The 23861-nt window shown below is 42.2% G+C and overlaps 2 gene segments (V, D, J or C); both read left to right on the top strand.

The window, feature by feature from the left end:
* Positions 1 to 23861, top strand: part of LOC306668780 (T cell receptor beta constant 1-like) — a 102246-nt gene that overhangs the window by 41487 nt on the left and 36898 nt on the right.
* On the top strand, positions 20950 to 22428 carry LOC306668784 (T cell receptor beta variable 27-like). The segment is given in 2 exons: positions 20950 to 21065; positions 21191 to 22428.

Below are 23861 nucleotides of genomic sequence, written 5' to 3'. Positions count from 1 at the left end.
CTCATTAACCCCTGTCTTAACATAAGAAGTCTTAATCTGTTCCTTCTTGTTCTACAAATAGTGGTATAAGAAGCACCCCACATTACCATCCCTCTTATTTTCAAGCGGCTCCTGGTTTTCCTGGGGCATTTTGATTAAGGATGGTCTCGTTGTATAAATCAGAGAGAGACAGAATGAATCCAAGCCCTGGGCATGGATGGATGTCACCCTGCTGGCTGTCAGTGAATGTTATGCTGGATGCTAGGCAGTGAAATTTCTCCATCTTTTGATGGGGGAAAGATCAGTTTGGGGGTAATACAGACACTGATGAAAGTTTTCTGGACAGATGCTGGGTGAATTGAAGGGTTCAGGACAAAGACAGAAGTTACATGTCAAATTTAACTGCTACCACTTATAAATGACCAAATACAAATATGCTTTATTATAAACACAGCAGTTATTTATTATGTTTTGTAATTGGAATGGAATGTTACTTACCTGCTCTGAAATTCACCTTTTTTAAGGGTACTGTTCAATGATTTACACTAAATTTATTAAGTGGTACAACTATAACCATAACCCATTTTAAAAATAACTCCATTGCCCCCAAGAGAATCCTCCCATCCTTTAGTGATCATTCCTTGGGCTGGTCAAGCTCCCAATACAGGAAAACATTTACTTACTCTTTGTAGATTTTACTTTTTCTGGAAAATTCATATAAAGAGAATATTATAAGATTCAATTTTCTGGGGCCTGGCTTCTCATTGTGCTGATTTTGGGGGTTATTTGTGTTCTAGATGATTTCAGAGATCCATTAAATTTTTATTGCACAGATGATAGATAAGGTGTGGATATATCATATTTTGTTTATCCATCTAACAGTTGTTAGGTATTTAGATTGTTCCAGTTTCGAAGCTATTATGAATAACCCAACTACTAACATTTACATTTAAGTTTTTTGGAGGTTATAGGTTTTCCAGGGGTGAAATTGCTGAGTCATGTGATCAGTATATGATAAATTTTAAAGCCAAACAGAAACTTCGCAATATGTTTTACAGGGTGGCTATCTCATTTTACTTTCCTGCTATCAGTGTACAAAGGTTCCAGCATTTTCACATCCTCTCCACCCGTTGGTATTTTTTTGGTAATTGTATAGTGTTACCTCACTGTGATTTTTAATTTACATTTCCCCAATGAGGGAGGATGTTGAGTGTCTTGCTTATTAGCCATTCCTGTGAAATCCTTGGTGGAATTTCTATTCAAAACTTTTACCAATTTTAATGGGTTCTTTTTATTTGTTGAGTTTTAATCCAAGATATGACTTTCAAGTATTTTCTCATTTTATAGCTTATCTTTCCATTTTCTTATTTTTTAAAAAAAATTCTTAATTTCTTAAACTTCTTTAATTTTTTATGAAGAGCAAACATTTTAAATTTTGCTATATCCAGTTTTATAATTTTTTCTTTTATGAATCTTTTCAAATTATATCTAATATTGCCTAAGCCAGAGTCCATAAATTTTATTACTATGTTTTCTTCTAGAAGTTCTATAAGTCTTAGCTCTTATACTTAGGTATATGACACTTGTTTAAGTTAATTTTTGTGTATGGTGTGAACAAACAAACCACATTCATTATTAGTAGCAATATTTTTGCATAGGATTATCCTTGTACCATTTATTGAAAAAAGTATTCTTTCCTCACTTAATTGAATTTTTATATTTCTCAAAAATGAATTAACCATAAGTGGGCTGGAGTATTTTTGGATTTTGCGTACCATCCCCTCAATCCATTTGCCTATCCTATGTTAACCTTATACTTTCTTTAATTCTGTAGTTTTACACTATGTTTTGAAATTAACTAGCATAAATCTTTCAAATGTGCCTTCTTTTTTCCAGAATATCTCTATTACAGTCCTTTACATTCAATATAAGTTCAGTATTAACTTGCCAATCTCTACAAAAGGTCCTGATAAGATTTTGAGAGGAATTGCCTTGTATGCCTTGGGAAAGCTGGGGATAATTTATTTCTTAACAATGCTAAGCCTTTTGTGATCAGAGACTGCACCCCTCTAATTTTTCTTTTCTTTTTTCTTTTTAGGTCTTATTTAGCACAATATTTTACATTTTTTTTATGTATGGCTCTTACATTTCTTTTGTTTAATAAACTAAAAAGTGTCTCTATAATGCAATTGTAAAATTTTTTACCATTTCATTTTTGAATTATTTATTACTAGCATATAAAAACATTTGAATTTTGTATATAGATATGGTATCCTGCAACTTTGCTAAAATTGTTTATTAGTTATAAAAATTTCCTTACATATTGTATAGGATTTTTTACATATAGAATGATATAGTCTAATATTAAAGACAGTTTTACTTCTTTTTTTCCAAACTGGATTAGTTCAATTTCTTACCTGATTGCACAGGCTAGTATCTCCACTGCAATATTGAAAGTAGGCATTTTATTTGAACTATCATTATGAAACAGCTCCTTTATCTAATAGTAACTTTGCTGTAAAGTTTATTTCTTCTGATATGCATATAGCTATCCTGGCTCTCATTGTTCCTACTTGCATGATGTATTTTTCCCATACTTTACTTTCAATATATTTGTCTTTAATTCTAAAGTAAGTGTTTTTCATCACACAGTTGGATCTCATGTTTTCTATTTTTTTAATGTGAATCAAAATGGATTACAAATTTAAACATAAGACCTGAAACTATAAAACTACTCACAGAAAATACAGGAGAAAGGCTATTGACATTAGTCTCCCCAAAGATTTTTTTATATGACCCCAAAAACATAACCAACAAAAGCAAAAATCAACCAATGAAAGTGCATCAAACTAAAACACTGCAAAGAGAAGAATTAGCATGATGAAACAAAAAAAATGTGGAATGGAAGAAAATATTTGCAAATCATATATCTCATAAGGAGCTAAGAGGAGAGGTGTAAATTTTTTTTAAAAACTCAATACAAGAAAATCACCCATTTAACAAATGGGCAAACGGTTCAAAGAGACATTTTTCAGAACACCTGCAAATGAAGAAATGTTCATCATCACTAATCAACAGATGAATGCAGATTATAGCCACAATGATAGGTCACCACACAATTTCAAGAATATCTATTAAAAAGACAAGTGTAGGTAAGGATGTGGAGAAAAGAGAATACCCCTATATTCTGTGTGAAAAGGTAAATTAGTATAACCATTATGGAAAACATTGTTGAAATTCCTCAAAAAAACTAAAAATATAACAATTGTGTGGCACAGCAATTTCACATCTGATTGTACACTCAAAGGGACTGAAATCAGTATGTCAGAGGAACAGCTGCACTGCCAAGCTCACTGCAGCTCTGCTCACAGAACAGTAGCCAAGACACGGAACCAGCCTGAGGCTCCATCAGGGAACCAGTGGATAAAGTAAATGTGATGTACATACACAGTAGAATGCGATTCAGCAACAAAATGTATGGACTTAGACAATGTTATGCTAAATGAAATAAATCAAGCACAGAAAGATAGATGAAGTGTGATTTCACATATAGGCAAAATCCAAAAAGTCATGTTTATAGAAACAGAGCAAAAGAATGGGGGTTACAAGAATGGGGGTTCCAAGGGCTGGAATGGGCCTGGTGACGTGGGGAATAGGAAGATGTTGGCCAAATAGTGCAAAATTTCAATTAGAAGAAACATGTTCTAGGAATCTATTGTATAGCATGGTTGACTATAGTTAATAATAATTTTTGTACTCTTCAGAATTGTTGGGACTGGGGCTGGGGCTCAGTGGTAGAGCACTTGCCTAGCACATGTGAAGCACTGTGTTTGATCCTCAGCACCACATAAAAATAAATAAATAAAATAAAGGCATTGTGTCCACCTACAATTAAAAACATTTAAAACAGAATTGTTTAATGTGTGTTTGTCGCAACACAAAAGACAAGATAAATGTGTAAGGTGATATATTTGTGTGTATATATATATATATATATATAAAACACAACATGATGTGACATTTTGATATATGTATATATATGTATGTATTTTTATTTGATTTAATAATTCCACAATGTATACATATATCAAAATATCACATCATGTTGTTCACTCCCCATAAATGTACACAATCATTTGTCAATTTAAATAAGTAAATGAAAAAGAAATGGGATAGCTTTCAGCTAAGATAGCTTAAATAGCAGCATAATGTAAAATTCATTTTTATGACTAAATTTAAACAAGTGTTTGCATAAAATTCAGATTCAAATGACTGCTTATAGCCCACAGAGAGCCAGGAAGACATGTGTGCCTTATTCTGGATACAGAAACAGATCTCTGCCTCTTAAAAAATTAAAAAAACAAAGCAAAACAAAAAATATCTTCCTTCTACTTAGAATTTTTTGAGTTTTACTCTCCTTCTAAGGGAGGATTTGCTGACCTCTTCATTCTCACGTAGTTGGATGTCTCTCCTTGTGTGTTCCTTTGTCTCCTGGGAGCAGGTGAGTCTTAGCAACATTTAGGGAGTCTTGATTACAACTTGCCAGGCCACAGCTCAGGTTCCAAACACTGCAGCATCAGGCTCTCCCCTGGACTTTGTCTCTATCTGGTCTCCTCACCTCCAGGTGCCATGGAAGTGAAGTCCCTAGACCCCAAGACCCCTGACTGTAGAGCTAGAAAAGGAGTTCTCAGAACGTGTGCCAGGAAAGTTTATATCGGTATCCATAAGAATCAGGCTCAGATTTGATTCAGACATTGTTATCGGGACACATCCCTGTTGCAAACCATATTTCCTGACAAAAGCTGAAAATCTACCAGACTCAGGTCTGAAATCTGCAGAGCCTTCCAGACATCTCTGTAACTGTGCTCTCCATAGCACAGCAAGGGCCTTGTGTTCACTGCACAAAGATGGTGGTCTCAAGAGAAAGGAGCTTCCCATCTCAGGAGATGCCACCCCATCCAGAGGAAGAGCCTCATCTACAGGAGTAGAGAGCAGCCCTTTCCAGAATCTCCAAGAGATTTTCCTCTGCAGTCTGACCTGAGCTTTATCCTTGCGTCTGATTTCAAAGGCCAAGAGGCAACATTTCCTTACTTTCCTTATGTTGTCCCAGTGGGTACAGAGGCTGGAAGACTTTTCCCAGTTTGTGTCCCATTTGAATGGAACCATTTTCTATTTCTGAGACTAAATTAAGAGACATATTAAGACGATCTATATGCCCTTCCAACTTCACTGCTCCTCAGGGAGAACAGTCCCCTCCCAAAACCCACTCATGTGCACGTACCACCTCTCCCCATCCAGGTCCTGATCCTGGCTCTTCAGCTGCTTGAGACCATAAATCTACTCTGAGGCACATTGTAACACATTCCTGTTTCACCTGGATCCCTAAATGGCACAACCGTTCACACAAGTTCTCTTACTTGAGACCCAGGGATGTCTTCCCTGCCCTTGGGACGCTGTCCTTCCACATCTAATGCATAGCCACACCTTTATATTTTCTATTTATTAAAACCTCCCACTTTCCACCATGATTTTCCAACCCTCATCTGATGTCTCATTTGAATTACTCCGACATCTTTCAAATAGTCCACATATCTGGGGTCTCACTCAAGTTTCAATCCATTCCATTCTCTCAGTTTGAAAGCACTTCAGTAGGCCCCATGGATTTGAGGCATACAACCAAACGTATTTATCTCCAAATGCTAAACTATAAATGCTTCTTAACCAACATCTCCCAATCTACAGATTCTTAAAATTCTCCATGTTCTGGTCTTTGTACACCTCTCCACTGTGAAACTCACCTACTCTTAATTCCTGAACATTTACGCTCTAATCATTACCAAATCTCTCAGTTCTCCCTGAATTCCATTCTGCTTTCTCCTTCACTCCTAAGCCTCTGCACACGCTGTTCACAGGACCTAGAGTTATCCTTCTGTCTCTATTTATCTGTACATCCAACTAGCTGGTCCTTCATGTTAAGGCCATATGCTTGGCTAAACTCTAATTATGGTAAATGCCCCCACAGAACCCAGAACTTCTATCAGATTTCATTGTTTTATTTGTTAATAGATTTTTGTGCTATATCCCTAGCCCCCAATAGCTTTTTGTTAATAAATTTAATATAAAATATGCTTAATGAGGTCAGGGATCGTGTCTAAGGTTTTGGATGTTTGCATTTCTAACATTAGTGTAGTTCCCAACAGAGTCAGTGCCTGCTGTTCATTGACTAAGTGAGTAAATCAGCTTTCTATCAGTTCTTGCATCTCCAACTAAAATATGATCTCTGTTTATTACTTTTCCAAAAGTATTGCTGCAATTACCTGGGGCTTTTTACATTGTGGAAGAATAAATAATGATCCCTCCCAGATGTTCCTATTCTAATCCCTGGAATATGTGAATATATTGTTTTCTGTAGCTTAGAGGATTTTGCAGATATGATTCAAGTTAAGGATCCTGATATGGAGACATTATCCTGGATTATCTGGGTGTGCCCAACATAATCACAAGACTGCTTAAAGAGGCAGGCAGGAGGATCAGGTTCAGAGCCAGGAGATGTGACAATGGAGGCAGAGGCTGGAGGGATGCTCCTGGAGGTGAAGCAGGACACGGAGGAAGTGGTGCAGGGCATTGAGGAGCCAGCAAAGGCAAGGGATGAACCAGATCCTCCTCCTGGGAAGCCTCCTGAAGGAACACTGGCCCCCCATGGAAGCGGCAGCTCCTCCCTAGGATGTTTCTTTTTATCTCTGTTGATAACTGCCACCTACTAGCTTCTGCTTCTGTAATCATGCTTGCTCAGCAGCTGTGACAGGAACCAGCGCTGTCTGAAGAAAGAGGGAGGGATCAAGACTACTGGCATGAGAAAGTCTTGAAACCCGGAAGTCTGTACTGTATAAAAGTACTGAGAACAAAGGGCTGTGCTCAGCTTTGGAGAAGACTGCTGAGCCCACACCCGGGCTGAATAAGCCTCACTCTTCTGCATCTCCAAGTGACATTGAGACACTGACGCCTGTCTCTTTCCTGTGCCATATTTTTCTGTGACAATGCCACCTCTATCACAGTCCCAGGAGGTTCATTTCAGACTCCTACCCTGAACAGAAAAAAGAAAAAAAAAAAAAAAAAAAATAGAGAGATAAAATTCCCAAACATAAAAACAGAAGTTAATGAGGTAGAAAACATGTAAGTGGTAAAACTAAGAGACACAAATAAACTACTTGGGGAAAAACAGAAAACCAGTTGCCAACTAAAAGAGAACAAATATAATAAATAAGAAATGACCAGAGGAAACAAATTTCATGATAAAGTCTGTTTTTAAAAAGAAACAATATTTTGTATAATTCTCTGCAAATAAACTAACAGCCAAAATGAAATAGTTCAAAATTTAGGAAGATATAATTTTACAAAATTGACATTAATGTGAATAGAAAGAGTAAATAGAACAGTGGCTACAATATAAAACAGATAAAATTGTCATAGAATTTCCTCACAGAAAAGCACCTTCCACTTGGTTTCTCACAGAGATCTTATTGAACATTTTATAGATCAGAGACTCCCAAAATACTGGAAATCTTCATGTTCTCTTTGACTTGGCATAGGCTGGTCCCTCTGCCTAGTCTACCAAAACCTTATTTTTCCTACGAATCTTACTTAAAACAATACTACCTCTATGAAGCCTGCCTCCCCAGAGCAGTACGGAAGTCCCTTTCTCCTTGTGCCTACAACAATTTAGGCACACTTTAATTTGTGTCATGATAGTGTGGCTCTATTGGACATTTCTTACTGCCTGTTGGCAAAGTTAATCCTTGAAAGATTAAACATCCTCTTCTCCTAACAGTTCTGGATCTTAGGTCTGTACATGATACACAAAATCATAAGCAATGGGAGCAAAGACTTTGACGCTCTATTCACATTCAGATCCCAGAAGAGTACTATGCATGACACACACAGAATTTGCTCAACATACTTCTCAGAAGTATAAAGATAAAAGAAGTATAAAGAATAAAGATAGAGAAGTATAAAGAATAAAGATGCCAACGTGCCCTTGGAGAACTGATCCTGAAGTTGTCCCCTGCCATTCTCAGTCATCAAAAAATTATTTATTAAGCCTCTCAAGTCTCAGGTTTCAGCCATTTTCCCTAGTCAAGGGCAGGTCCTATTGCTTAAAATAGGAGGCTGGTGAAGACACCTCTGTGTGAAGAGCTGAAGGGGTGGCAAAGGAATAAGAATGATTTTACTTTTCTGATGTTAGTTGTGAGGGCAGTGGGTTTAGCCTGCCCATTTCTATAAATGCCTCACTTTCACAGGTGCAGAGGTGAAAACTTCCAGCAGAGGGAACACAGTGACCTCTGGGTTGAGGAACCCAAAGCTCACTGTCCCTAACGGCCAGTAGTATGGACAGTGGCCCCTGAGGAGCAGCAGGAATCCACCACATCCTGCTCTCGAGAGGAAGACCAGGGAAGGACAAGGGACACAGACAGAGACCTCTTGGGGGACTTTCAATTTGGAATTTATTCTTCTTATAATAAGTAGGAAGCACATCCATTCCCCATTCTGTATCCTCCACGCAGGTGAACCTACAGACACGCACAAGTAAATATCTGTACTTTCCCCATCCAATAACAATATGGCAACCACACAAAGAAGGACTGGTAGGACACTGTGTAATATATTTAACTGCATGTCCATCCTAAAAGTATTTCCCTGGAAGCAAGCTAGTAGCCAATAGGAAGAGAAACTGATAAAAAAAATTAAAAAAAAAATCATGTTCAGGTGGATGAAATTTTTACTCTGAAACAGAAATGTTTGTATGAAGACACAGGCCTCAGAATTTCATCACAGTCTTCATGACAAGACCCCAACCTAGTTTTGAGGGTGACTCAGCATTGTGGTTAACTGTTAAGGACCATTGAGGGTGTACCAAAGGCTGAAGAGGATCAGTTTAGAACTAGGACAACCAAGGATTCAACTAGAAAGATACAAAGGCTGCACTTCACAGAAACCACTCTCAGAAAGGAGATCTGCCCGGAACTCAGGCTTAAAGGACGTAGCCATCAGAAAGCCACTTGTTATAAGAGTACTTGAGGTTTTCAGAAAAAAATAAACAGAACTGGTTCAGCACACCTGGCAATAAAGAATATTTTGAATTTCAGGAAGTCTGGGAATAGTATAAAAGTACAGCTTTAGTTTATAGAGCAAAATGAAAAATAATTTCTGCAGGAAGATGTCTCCAGTCAAACTCTCTAAAATAAAAAAAAAAAAAAGCAAAAAGGAAAAAGGAAAAGATGCAAGATAGAGAATCTTTGGAAAATTCATTATTAATAGCTGAAAATACAGATTTTGAAAATTGATTAGTCAAGTCACTCTCCAGTTTTGCCAAGTCACTTAACCTGTCTAAAAGTAGTTTCCTAGCAAAACTAAAGTCAGTAATATTTGGTTCCAAGAAGTTTTATTTAGCTGAGAAACTGCATGTAAATTGTCTAAAATAATCTCCATACAAAAATAAGACTCAGTAATAAATGAAGATGTTCAGAGCTGAAATAGTTCTCCTGTCCTACCTTCCATATCAGGCTCATTTCTGTCTCCTGGGAGATGGTGAGATCGGAAATTACAGGACTTGGGATTTCTAGGCTCCAACAGAAGCACTTTTAAAAATCCGGGTCAACACATTGGACCTGCTTATACTGCTTCCTACCCTGTAAGCCACCTGGGTGTTAGGGAAGCCAGGACCTATGTATCTGGAGAAGGATGGCAAAAGAACTTTTCTGGAATGTCTTGAAGATTTTGTCCTGATGGAGTATACTCGGTCTGGTATGACCGAGACCAGGGCTAGGGTGACAACGAAACCACTACTCCCTTGTTACTAGTAGCACTGAAGAAGGAGATGTCCCTAATGAGTACAGTACCTCCAGGAAGTTTTAGAGGGTTTCTTCCTACACCCAGAGGCATCTAGGGACCCCTCCTCCAATGGGTCATTCAAGGCAATTCACAGCCACATCCTCAGTTGGCCTAGTATTTTAGAAACCATCTTCCTAGAAATACTGTTAAATAACAGAAAGCCACAGCAGTGACCCCTGACCCTCAGCGTCTATGATGAGTAGCATTCCTCAACTTCCTCTAATGCTTTTTTCTCCAAAGTGAAGATTTTTATGAATAGTTAGTGGAACAGTCACTCAAGAGGGAAGACAGATCACCAGCAATTCTCAATCCTCAACTCCATGTGGAGCAACCACTGGGGAGAAGAGCTACTATACCAGCCCCAAATTCTCTCTGAACCTGTTCAGGCACCTCCTAGCTTGTCCTACCTTGGAATCTATTTGGCTGCTCCATACATTCCCACTCCCTCAAGAGCTTCAAGAGAGACCAGGAAAAGGACACAAGTCTTAGATTCAAAGTATGCAGAAATTGCACAATGTTCATGGAAACAAGTAACATTAGACTGGTCAAAGAGATCAGAGGACTTTGGGAGAGCAAATTGACAATTAGATATAGTGGTAAGATGGATAAGAGTTCCCAGAGAAGTGCTTGGAGAAAACACTCCAGGTCTCATGAAATATTAGTAAATCTACCATCAGACTTTAGTAAATATTCAAAAGGCACAAAATCATCATATCCAAAAGGACATGTAAGGGGAATAAGAATGTTCACAGAGGCAAAAAGAAAAAAGAAAGAAAACTGCCGTGCTGATTCTTCAGAGGAACAACACAAACAGTTACGTGACCTGAATAAATGAACAATGGCATCCTGCTCTCTGAGAGCCCTTTGATTCTCTTCTGAAGCAGTGAAGGAGGGTGTGTTCTCTGGACAGGAAGCAGATGAAAAGCATTGGTAACAGAGCCTAAATTCATCCCTGTACCAGGCGGCTCTTTGCTTCCGATGCTGCCATGAGCACCAGGCTCCTCTGCTGTGTGGCCCTTTGTCTCCTGAAAGCAGGTGAGCCCTGGCTTAGGTGGTGAGGCTGGCTCCCAGGCTCTCCCTACAAAACGCTTCATGACAAGAGCATCATCCTCCCCTCCCCCAGCCTCTGTCTTTATTTGATCTTTTTTTTTTTTTTTTTTTTCCTTCCACACAGGCCTCAAGGATGCTGTAGTCACACAGTTCCCAAGACACAAGATCTCTAGGACAGAAAGAGAAGTAACTCTACAGTGTTCCCAGAATATGAACCACCTTGCAATGTACTGGTATCGACAAGACTCAGGATTGGGGCTGCAGCTGGTCTATTACTCACCCAATACTGACATCATTGAAAAAGGAGATGCCCCTGAGGGGTACCGTGTCTCCCGACGTGAGAAAGGGCGTTTCCCCCTTACCCTGGAGTCTGCCAGTGCCAACCAGACATCTGTGTACCTCTGTGCTAGCAGTGAATCCACAGCACCACACAGCCACTTCCTCTCTGCACAAAAAGGGGCAAACCAAGGAGGGGTTGCCCTGCCCTCCACATCCCTCCTCCCAACTTGGAGAGGTTTCCCTGGGACTGCACCAAGCCCCACCCTGCACTTGATGTTCCCAGCTCCCCTTTCCCTGTTCTTGTCCTTCCGGGACAACTTTCCTATTGAAATCAGTCTTTGCCCCTCCTCGATATCCCACTAAACTAGAGGACATAATGTGAACACATTCTAGAACAAACTTCTCTTATCAGATACAAATGTAGGGAAATTTTGATGAAACTGAACTCTCTTCCATCAAGTAAAGGAAAAAAGCTCCCTCCAGTTGGCCAAGATTGTTTAGGGTCTTCATGGGGGTCTCTGCATGGTCAATCATGGTATGTGGGAAAATGGTAAGATCCGCAGCAGGACGTGCTCAGACGTGCAATGACTGAGCAGCAGAAGAGGACAAAGAGGGAAGAGAAAATGCTGCAGGTTAGATGTGGGCATTAGATTTAGATTCAGATTTAGATGTATTTAGATTTATTTAGATGTATTTAGATTTAGATGTAGGAATGCATTGAAGAGAAAGGAAGTGGGTTTTGTCTATAGGGATCATTGAGCAGCAGAAACACAGTTGGGCAGAAACAGGTGCAGTTTTTAAAATCACTGCCTGCGGCCCTAGGTAAGTAGATCAGAGAGGTCCACCAACGGTGTCGAGTGATAACCACCTGTGTTAGTTTTCTCTTGCTGTGTGACAATCGCTGCAAATTGGGCAGGTCAGAGCAACAAGAAGTCATTGTCTCACAGTGCTGTATGTCAAAGGTCCAGGATGGTTCTGCTGGGTCTTTCTCAGAGTCTTCCTTGGTGAAACCGAGGTGTCACCTGACTGCGTGCTCATCTGGAGCTCTGCTAGCTCCTCCTCCAAGCTCACTGCCACCATTGACAGGAGTCAGTTCCCTGTGGTCAGAGGCCTGAAGAGCCCATTTCCTAGTTTCCAATCAGGGAGAGGTTGCTCTCAGCACCTGCGGCTCCGCTCGTGCCCTCCATCTCCAAACCCAGACGCGCACATCACATCTTCCTCCCCTTCGAGCTGTGACCTTTCTTTCCACCACAGGCTCTGTGTTTCGAGTGCTCCTGTGATTAGGCCAGGTTAGGCCCATCTGGATAAAATCCCTTTTGCCAAATAATGTAACATAATCACAGGAGCACTATTTCTTCAAATTCTTGGTTTCCACCTGCATTCCAAAGGGTCATTGGGTCATTCTTAGAATTCTGCCAACCAGACCACTGGAGACCAAATGCCAAGAAAATAAGGAATACAAATGCGGATCACGTACAATCAAAGCCACTGAATTAGAATTCAAACCATCTCAAGTGGTATTTCAGTCTTGGTCATGCCAGGGGCCACGTTGTGGTCCTACTGCCTCAACAAGAGTCACAATACAAAGGTAGAATGGAGCAGCCTTCACTAAGATGGCGCCATGAGCAGTTCTAGAAAGGAAAGACCAAGAGGTAGAATGGATGCTGCTCCTTCTGGAAGGACATGAGAGACTCAGAACAAGAAGCATCTTAGTCCCTGGGTTGGCCAAAGGGAAGAAAATGGAAACCAGGACAGTTGGTAATGGAAGGGCAGAATGGGATGAAGGTTAGGAAAAATGTCCTAAAGAGAATAAATTTAGTTGACAGAAGGAAAGAAGTATACAATTAGGTTTTTCCTTTGGAATTTTGAGGTAACCTAACATGGAAGTAGATTTCCTTATGGGTTGATTATTTAGAAAGGTAGCACAATACTTTTGTGTTAGTCAACTTTTTGTTGCTGTGACAAAGTACCTGAGATAAACAACTGAAAAGGAAGAAAGATTTATTTTAGCTTATGGCTTCAGAGGTTCCAGTCATTTTCAGTCCCTGTCATTTGGGGCCTGTGGTGAGGCAGAACCTAATGGTGGGAAAGAAACAAAAGGTGCTCATCCTACAATAGCTGGAAAGCAGAGAGAAAGAGAGAGGAGAATGAAAATTGTTTTTCTTCTTGTGAATTGGCCCACCCTCCCATGATTAAACAACAGAGGTAACTGAGTGTGATTCAAACACTGATGTGTGACTGGGTATGGTGTCACATGCCCAACAACTCAGGAGGCTGAGGCCAGAGGAAGTTGAAGGCCAGCCTCAGCAACTTAGCAAGACCCTCAGCACTTTTGCAAGATCCTATCTCAAAATAAAAAATAAAAAGGCTGGGGATGAAGCTCAGTGGTAAAGTACCTTTGGGTTCAATCCCTGGTACCACCCCCCAAAATACTGATTAGTTGCACAGAAATGAATTCCATGAATGGAGAAAGACTCATAACAAGATGAAAAAGGAAAATCATTCATTTTTATTGCCTATATTTCCTGATGATTTTCTATTCCTCCTTTGCCCTGGACATCCAATCCATATGTTAAGTGCTTTCCTTTTTAACTCTTAAATAACCTTGCTTTTCATCTACTACATCAATCACTGTTAACTACTGTCATGGTTAGTTGCTTTTTACCAGTTTCCAGATAAATAAAATCTCTCTTATTAAACTCTCTGGTTCCTTATTATCCATCACTCTATTTAATCCAGTGTCATCCCTGCACCCAAATTTAATCTACACTGAGAAGGGTTGCTGCTACCCCTTCCTTCCATGACTTTCCATGTTTACAATACACAAGATCAAAGTTTATTGGCATGGAAAATGACTGTGGCTATATCTTTAATAATTTGAAAGGGAGAGAAATTACTAGAAAATATACTTTGTATGATGATGTTACATCCTCACTAGAGTCCAGAATGTTATCATATAGTCCTGTGATTTTCCTCTTGAATCCCTTTGATAACTTTCCATATTAAGATCATCAGACTTGAGCCCTGAAAAGGACATAATCACTATATTTATTAATCATGCCTCTTTGTTTTCTGTATTTTCTGATACTTTGTTATCAGGAGCCTTGCTGATCTCGAGGACATGTCCTTCCCAGAGTTAACCAATTTCTAGAGAGTGAGCACCTTTCTTTGGAGCATACTGACCCATGCTCCAAGTCAACTTTCCTGGGCTCTCATGCTCTGGGTCCCTATTCTACTGCGCTGATCACCCAAGGGTTAGGTACCAGACCCACTGAGACAACCCCTAGACCCTAGAGACCACTGAAATTCCAGACCTGATTGGTCTGCTTACTCTGCCGTACCCACTAATTCCAATGAAAACCACAGGAAAGGCTCCTGCCAATGTTACCAGTGTGGGATTTCTATTGTTATGGTTTCTTTCTAATTTGGTCTTGAGGTCTCCTCTTTTATCATGGCCCTAGTACAACATCCATTCACACCGTCTACCCCTCACATACAACACTGCACTCTGTCTCCAAAACATGAAGCGTACCTATTTCCATTACATGACTCATCTGCACACTGCACATTCAAATTTTATTTTAAAAATACACTATGTAGCTGAGTGTGGTGGTGCATACCTGTAATCCCAGCAGCTTGGGAGGCTGAGGCCGGAGGATCACAGGTTCAAAGCCAGCCTCAACAACTTAGTGAGGCTCTAGGTAATTCAGTGAGACCCTGTCTCTAAATAAAACACAAAAAAGGGTTGGGAATGTGACTTAGTGGTTAAGCACCCCTGGATTCACTCCCCAGTACCAAATAAATAAATAAATAAAAGTCAAATGATACTGTGTGAAGCATGCTCCATTCTCTTAAGTTTGTAGGCTCCTGCCTCTGAGTTCCTTCACCTTCTACAATCCTCCCTGCATGAAAATGCCAGAGTATGATGTTTGTTGGTACAGCAATCTTCCTGATGGCTTATCAAATCTTCAAAGTCAGAAGATAGGACTTGCCATAATAAATAATCATAATAAATATGGGGGCAAAAAAGTTGACTTTTGTGTCTCTGTTTCTGACACAGAGTCTTAGAGAGCACCCAGCACACAATGTATGTTCATTATATGTCTGTTAACAGAATAAGCAAAAAAGTCAACAGTGTCTACGTTGATTTGACCCTGGGCTTGCCTCTTCTCCCCACCTCCCTCCAAACTGTATTTCTTGATGTAACCCCTTCCCAGCCTTACCTTACTTTTCTGTCTAAGGGCAGAAATGATGGGCAGGATGATGTCTCCCAAAGGTGTCCACTACCCAATCCTCAGAACCTGTAAGCATGTCACCTCACGTGGCAAGAGAGAATTGAGCATGTGGATGCAACCAAGTGTGTCAAACAGCTCATCTTGAGATGAGGAGGTGATCCTGGACTGTCTAGCTGGGCCCAATATAGACAAATGGGTCCTCAGAAGTGGCTATGATCAGAGTGCTGCTTCTGGCTTTGGTGATGGAGGAAGGAGACCAAGGAACAAGGCGGGGCTCTAGGACCTGGGAAAGGCAAAGGAACAGATCTCCCCGTAAAGGCTCCAAAATGAACACAGCCCCTCATTGCTCTTGGTTTAAGCCCACTGAAACCCGTGCTTAACTTCTAATCCATGGTTTAAGACATTTACAGACTCTTCTTAAGACACATTAAGACACTTCTAGAACCATAGCATAAGTCATTTGTGCTGTTTTAAGCCCCTAGGTTTATAGCAATTTAATACAGCAGCCATAGAAAACTTTTAAAAGGCTCTGGTTCCAACCCCTCAAAGAAGGTGGCTGAAAAGAGCTATTGGGGTAATAACTAAGTAAAGGTGAGGAGATAAAGACAGGAGCTTGCCACTTTTAAGGGCAGATACCCCAGTTTCTGCTCTTGCAGAAAAGATTCTTGAATCTTGAAGATTTTTGCAAATCTTCATAGGTTTAGAATTGGAATGTTCTAGCAGGGAGCTCCAGTCATCTCTACCTCAGAGAGCAGGTAGAGATTCTCTGGGAAGAATTCCTCCCTTGCATCCTGTAGTCAGTGGCCAGTACAGTATGCATGGCCTCCGTTAAATAGCGCAAAGCTGCAAAAGTGCTGCTTGCTGCCAAGAGAGGCAAGAAGGCACTGGATATCACCCTCTGGATAGCAGATTAGAATCCATTCTCATGGTTGCAAATGAAAGAGAAGACTCTGGAACATGAGCTGGCTTCTTCCTGACATTCACAATAAGCAGCCCACCCACACAACATCAGCACACAGAGAGGCATTTGCACAAGAAACTAGCAAATCGCCCCTCAGAAGAATTCTATCCTGTGGTGTTTGAAAAGAAACAGTGCAAAACACGTGCAGTTCCCAAAATGTATGAAATAAGGGTGGATGTTTAAAAATGATACATGGTAACTGGTATTTATTTCAATTAAGATGCCAACCTGTATAAAAATATATGTTCAGTTTGACAAAAATTGCTATAATCATGTAAAAGCAAGACAAAGGATAGTAGGTGGAGAGAGAGCAGACACCTCCTGTGCGCTCTCCTGCTGTTGACATTGCAGTCACACCTTTAGCCTGTCCACAGAGCCAGTCCTGCTTGGCAGTGCCACCAGGATTAGCAGGAAACTAGGCCAGAGATAGCACAGGACACATGAGAAAGAAGGAAGGCACAAAGTCTGGAAAGGGTGTTGCAGTAAGCCCGTTCTGGGTGCAAGCATTGCAGTAGATTGGAAAAGGAATCCAACGGGAAGAGGGTGAGATATGGCTGTGACTGCAGCAGGAGACAGGACACTTTGTTCTGGGTCTGCAAGGTTTTACCTCTTTACTCAGTTATTCAATGTCATGACAAACCTGTCAGGGAAGTAGATTCCAGATTCCCGTTGTCATAGGCTAATTTATATCCTTCCCCCAAATTAATATATTGACACCCTAAACTCCAGTCCCCAGGATGTGACTGTACCTGAGATAGAATCTTCAAAGAGGTAATTAAGTTAAAATGAGGTCATTTGGGCGAGGCCGTAGTGCTTAGAAGAGGAGCTTAGGACTCACACACACACACACACACACACACACACACGAAAGGCCTTGTGGAGACTCACGAAGATGCTGTCCACAAGACAAAGAGAGAGACTCCAGAAGAAACCTGTCCTGCTGCACCTTGATCTCAGATTGTTAGCTTCTGGAACTCTAAGGAAATAGAATTCTGTTGCTCAAGCCAGTCTGTGGCACTTTGCTATGGAAAATGCCCTAGGAAACTAACACACCCACTTACTTATGAAGAAATTGAGCCGCATATGGGTTGAGTAAATTGCTCAAGCCCACAGAACTGATCATTTCCACAACGGGATTCAAGTTCAAACCTGCTTTAGAATCTGCCTCCCTAACCATCATAAGGGTGGTACTCTTTTTAAAGAACACATGGTTCGATAAATAAAACTGTGTTAGAAATCATGTAGAAATAAGAAGGGAAAAGTGGAAAAGAAGCGTTTTAATCTGGATCTGAGTTGGTCTCTAAAATACTCACCTTGCTGAAGGATTTTGAAGAAAAGAGCTGGCCTAGAGAAAAGCCTGAGGGACCCTCATTGGTGTGGCCCAAGAGGGGCAGGTGTGCTCAGAGAGAACAGGAAACAAAGGGCCTGGCGTCCCAGGCTCTGTGGATGTGCTGTTTCTTGCAGCTTTCCCACTGGTCTCCTGGAGGACTCTCTGGTCAGTTTCTGCATCCTTCTCACACAAGCCTTGTGAATATCAAGAGACACCTGCTGGGAGAAGCAGGGAAGAAAGTTGTATTGGAAGGTTTTCAGAGTCTCAGCTAGAAGAATGTTCTGGAATCCATAAGACCCAGCACTAAGGATAGAGTTTATCATTGGTTCCCCTGACATTGGCAGTTTTGAGAAAGATACACTGACATAATCTTTCTAACGATGAAATGGGGTGAGGTGGTGGTGTAGTTCGGTAGCAGAGTATTTGCCTAGCTCGAATGAGGTGCTGCGTTCAATTCCCAGAACTACAAAAGAAAAATAAAAGGAAAAGAGGATTATCTTCCCTGACCCACTGACCATTGGACCATCCAGCACTAACCACATAGCCAAATCCCAGCATTTTGTCAACACGCAGACAGCCTCTCTACACAAATTATGGCAAACCTGAGGCCTGTGATGACTCTGGCCTCTGAGCCACCCAGTGGAGGGAAGCCGCTCAGGCCCTTCCCTGTCCCGGTCACTCCCCTTCCTTGCCTGTCCTCATCACTCTGGTACCCCACCTGACCGCATGTTTTTGGTATTTTTTATCGTACTCACCTTTTGTTGCTACCACACACATTATCACATGTCTTGTGGCTTAGAACAATGCAAAGTTGTTACCTTATGGTTCTGAGGTGAGAAGTCCCACCCAGGTTCCCCTCACTGAAATCAAGGTCAGCAGGGTGTGTCCCTTGCTGAAGGATCTGGAAGAGAACCCATTGCTTTGTCTTCCTGCTCCTTTCCGCTCCCTTCAAAGCCAGTGATGTCCCCTCTCTTCCCTCTGAGCCTGCTTGCCGATCATGTGTCTCTCTCTGAACGTGGCCAGGAAAGGTTCTCTGCCTTTAAGGACCTGTGTGATTAGATTTGGCCAAGATAAACGCGATATTCTCTCGACATCAGGATGAGATGATTAGCAGCTTCGATTCCATTTGCATCTTTAAGTCCCATTTACCATCTAAATAAAGGTATTCACAGGCTCTGGGGATTGGGACATAGTCCGTCCATTACAGAAATATTCCACTAGAGGGCACTAACACATTTCTTAATGTAATCACCCAATTCAGTAAGAGGAGTTTGATCAAATTAAATACTGTATCATCAATTAAAAAGAAACATACCAATATGCCTCATCGGGGTCTTTCAAAGGTCAACCACAGAGCACAGGACAATAAAGGGTAAAGTGAATTCCTCAGAACCAAAAGAGACTGAGCTTAAAGCAAACTAGGATTTGAAAGGTGGCGAGAGTTCTGTCTGCACTCAAATCACACCAGTGTATTTAAATTAAATCTAAATTAAAGGGCAGAACATGTGCTCTGTCACATGGGTTTTAAGCAACGGTCCCTCAGTGGGGTAGATGCAGGGATGATCATATTCCTTAAGATACCATTGCCCAGGGTGGGTGAGTGAAGGATGCGGGGAATTTCCTGAGTGGTGCCAGGAAGAGAGCAGAGACCTGGGCGTTCAGGAAGGGGGCGGGGACAGCTAGAAGGAACGTGTTACAAGAAAATGAAAAGGCAGATGGAGCTGCTTCTGTGCTCCCCACCAGCTAGAGGACTCTGTTTTCTTCCCAGTCCCCTTGTTAGGGACATAGGAGCCTGCTCTGCCTAGGGGAAATAGAGTAAGTTCTCAAAACTCATGCAGGCCCTGGCCTTGGGCGGAGGAAATCAAAGGGAAGAGGGTAGGAAGGAAGAGTGGCTCCTGATGTCCGGATGGGACGTGGTTGGCAGGCGCCTTTTAGTTCCTTGGTTGATGCAGAGAAGGAGAGAAGCCTCCTAGTCAAAGGGAAGAGGTGGGGAGTCACGTGTCTGATGAGACTGAATTAGCTGGGAGGGGGACGGGAAGGTAAAAGCAGCAACCTCCTAAATCTTGACTTACACTGTATGAAAAGTACGTTGAAAAAATGACATACCTCCACAACACCAGAGGCCCTAAGGAAAGGGAGAAAATCCAAAGCCCAGTAGAGAGAGGGCTTAGTTTTTCGGATGTGGGTAAACTGAAAGAGTTCTGGAGAAATTTGGGGAGGGGGAGTTGACTTCAGTGGGATTTTGAGGATGAAAGCTGTTTTCCTTCCCTCAAGGCCCACAGCTAGGATATGGCGGATTTTCCAGGACAACACAAACACCTAGGGGTGAAGCAGAGTCAAGCCTGCATCCCACACCCTTTTCCAGAAGGGGATGGTGCCAGAGCACACAGAGAGAGACAGCCCGTCTCCTTGGGTAAGAGTCAATCCAGGAGAGCGCCCTCCTCCCTTGCTCACCAGGAATGGGAACAGATAGAGCCGCACCTCCCACCTTGAAGGGGGCTGGGGACAAAGGTCATCTCTGAGGTGGAGGGTGGATTTGAAGCTGGGATGAGGACTGATTCTTCCCTGGAGATGAAAACGATTTGACAAAGTCCTAAAGACCTCAGGGAAGCTCTAGCTGTGGATGAAAACATTTAGGAGGGGTCAGGGGCAGGCCCCTGCCCTCCTAGGAATACCGTGGTCCCAGGAGAGAAGCTGCTGGCTCCAGCACCCTCAGCCCAGTCTCATCTGCCAAAGAGCAACCAGGCCACATGTCTAGGATTCTGAACAGGACACACAGTGGTAAAATCATCCAGGATGTGACTTTGACTGTTTTTCCACCTGAGCTTCTTTTCTAAGGTATCGACTAAAAAATATACCAGGAACTCAACAGTCAGGAAAATACTGGGAATGCTTTCTGCGGAGTAGAAATGACGTTCTAAAAATAGCAGAAGGCAGTTTTGATAACAGTGTAAGCTTCATGTTCTCACATTTCTAAGTGATAACAAACATGTTATGCCAGCCTGTACCATCGAGATCCACAATACATAAATATTTGGCAATTTTACCAGAGTGCATTAATAACAAAACATGATGCATCTATGAAGACGAGCAGCCTCGAGGAGATTAAGGGAAATGACTGATCACAGGTGTCCCCAGGCTGAATTGGCCCTGTGACCAGAGGAAAGGGGAGTGGCTTCTATCCAGGAAATGTCTCTGAGACCCGAGTCACTAAAGAAGTAGAAATACTCCAAAAAACACCCAGCGCCACCAGCAGCCACCTGTCTGATGCAGGTGTTGTGTTATGATGCTGCCCTGGGCCCCTGGCTCCTGGGTGGTGTGGTCCTTTGTCTTCTGGGAGCAGGTGAGTTCCAGACCAGGTGGGCGATCCTAGGCCTTAGCTTTCAGGCCTCTGCTCTAGTCCTTTCCTGAGGCTGCAGCATCAGATGGCCCTTCCGCTGTCTCTAGCTCTGTCCCCTTCTTCCACAGGTCCCCTGGAAGCCCAGGTGACCCAGAGCCCCAGATTCCTCATCACCAAGACTGGAAAGAAGTTGACAGTGACTTGTTCTCAGAATATGAACCATGACTGTATGTACTGGTATCGACAAGACCCAGGGCTGGGTCTCAAGCTGATCTATTTTTCAATTAACGTTCAGATGGTTGATACGGGAGATGTCTCTGATGGGTACGCTGTCTCTCGGAAAGAAAAGAAGAACTTTCCTCTGACGCTAGAGTCAGCCAACATCAACCAGACCTCCCTGTACCTCTGTGCCAGCAGTTTCTCACAGCACAGCACAGACAGCTGCTCTCTGCACAAAAAGGGGCAGCCACAAAAACGAGGAGCCTCCTCCTGGGAAACCAAGAGGAAAATTGCCCCCGCCACCAGTGACCACGGAAGCCCTCGCCACACCCCAGCTTCCAGGACCCTCTGCCATTGTTAACGCCCATGGGCCATTTCTCCCCCACCCCCCCACCCCCGTACAAAAGAGCTTATCAAAGTTCAGGAAGGACAAGTCACCGTGAGAGGCCTGAGGTCTAGGGTGACTCTCTGCCATGGAGTTTCAATCTTCAAATACAATTGAACAATTGCCCAAACTGCCATTGCAATTTGATCCCATGCTCTAGGTCCTCTTCCTGGTGTCCCCACACTTGGAGAGAACACCATGTTCTGAAGTGCTTACTGAATCCAATGTCCCCAGCTTCCCCTTCTCAGCAGATGATTCTGGCATCACTGAAATCAAACAAGCCAGAGACGCAGGAGTGACCTTCATTGTCTCTCCCACGTTCTCCCCTGTACTTGATCCACGGCCACGTCCTGCACCTCGTAGGTGCCCCACATTCTTACTGACTTTTCTAACCTCACTGATATGCTGTGGTCCTGTGAATGTCGTCTCTCACCTGGATTCTTCTAACCACACTCACCTGCCAGCCCAGCTGTGCTACCTGCTCCTACCCACAAACACCTCTCTGGAGCCTACCTCCTCTGGGGCCTTTCTATTCACTTAAGGGTCAGGTTTCTGCGAATTTGCAAGTCTCTTCACAACTGTATGCTGTGACTCTCCACCTGTCCACCTTCCCAACTTGGGCTTCCCCTTGCCTTCAGTCAATACTCTATCCAGAAATGTTCTGCTTCTCTCAGGCCCATAGATGTGTCTTTTGCTGTCTCCCCTCTGGGCCTTCGTCTATGAGGCCCTACCTACAGCCCCTTCCTCTCCCTGGATGTGCACCTGGATACCTAACCAATGATTCCTTTATATACCACTTTAGAAGTCATTTCCTCCAAGATGTCCTTAAATCCCTGAAGGATCAGTTCCTCTCATGTGCTCTTATTACAGACTGAACAGAGCTAACCCTAACAGAACCCACCACAAACTCACCTGCCATGGGGACCAGGATTCTCAGCTGCGTAGGCCTTCGTCTCCTTGGAAGACGCAAGTCAGATGTCCAGGTATGATATTCTTTTACTTGGTGTGCCAGACCCTATATTAAGCCTTTTTCTTTGGTTATACTTCAGTATCCTTCCTAAATTCTCTCCCTTTTTATCCACAATGTCCATGAATCAGGGACCTATGAGGTTTCAAGGTCATAAAAGGTACAACCACAATGTGTACCAAGACCTCTATGTGTGGGTCAAGACAAGAGCCAGGGGTAAGGCTACAATTAAACTCTTGTTCATTTGGTGCCTGGAGTACCCCAAAATGGGACAGCACTGAGATATGTCTTGTCTTGAGACTAGATTGAAGACCTCCCCAAGCTTCAGACAGGCAGCCCCCTCAGATACTCTGCCAGCAGTTAGCCCACCACTCTGCACAGTCACTTCCTCTCTGCACAGAAAGGGTGTCACAGGGGAGAGGTGGCCTACCTTCCTGAGCCCTGTCCTAACCAAAGGAGGCCCAGGGAGAAGCACTGGGCAGCCCTTCCTGTCTTCCCGTACTGGAGACAGTGGGGCTCCCGGGGTCCATCCCCAGCACAGCCTCTGTGATGGAGTTGACTTCCTCTTTCCCCTCCTGCTCTTTTCTGTTTCACTATGGCTTCCCAAGCTAGCCCCTTTCACAGAATCAGCCTGAATCAACCCAGTTTCTCATGCCCCTTCCTGCAGAGCTGGCCCTCAGGACTGTCTTGGGGATGCATAGGCCCTTCCTTTTATTTACCTCTGTGTGCCAGGGAACAAGTTAATCTTAGTCTAATGCCTTTCATTGAAGCATGTCACACTACCTTGTACATTTATAGATTTTGCTTAAAGTAGGAATATTCAGATTTTACATGTCTTGTGCAAAAAATAAAAATAAATCCCATTCTATAGAGATAAGAATGACTTTTTCTGTTATTATTTCTTTTAAGCATAATTTATTGATTTGAAATATTTTGTGTAAGCAAATGGTCCAGTGAAGTTTGTTGAGCTGTGTCAGCAGGTTGATCCATGGTAAGGGTACATTTTGGATTAGAGATCAGTGTTTATGGTAAGGTCAAAATTAAGAATCTGGGTCATGATGACTTTATATTATTTCAAACAGTTAGAAACTGTTCCATACTATGATTGATTTGTGTACATAGCCATATTTTCAAAAATCGATATACCACATGAAAGTCTAAACAGATGGTATAAGTATAATAACTACAAGAGAAACTTGGTTGAAACATATAAGCATCACAGTGAAAT

This window comes from Sciurus vulgaris, assembly GCF_902686455.1.
Source record: "Sciurus vulgaris genome assembly, chromosome: 8".
Classification (NCBI taxonomy): domain Eukaryota; kingdom Metazoa; phylum Chordata; class Mammalia; order Rodentia; family Sciuridae; genus Sciurus; species Sciurus vulgaris.
Note: the sequence above shows the minus strand (reverse complement) of the source record. Positions and strands in the feature narration are given on the sequence as shown.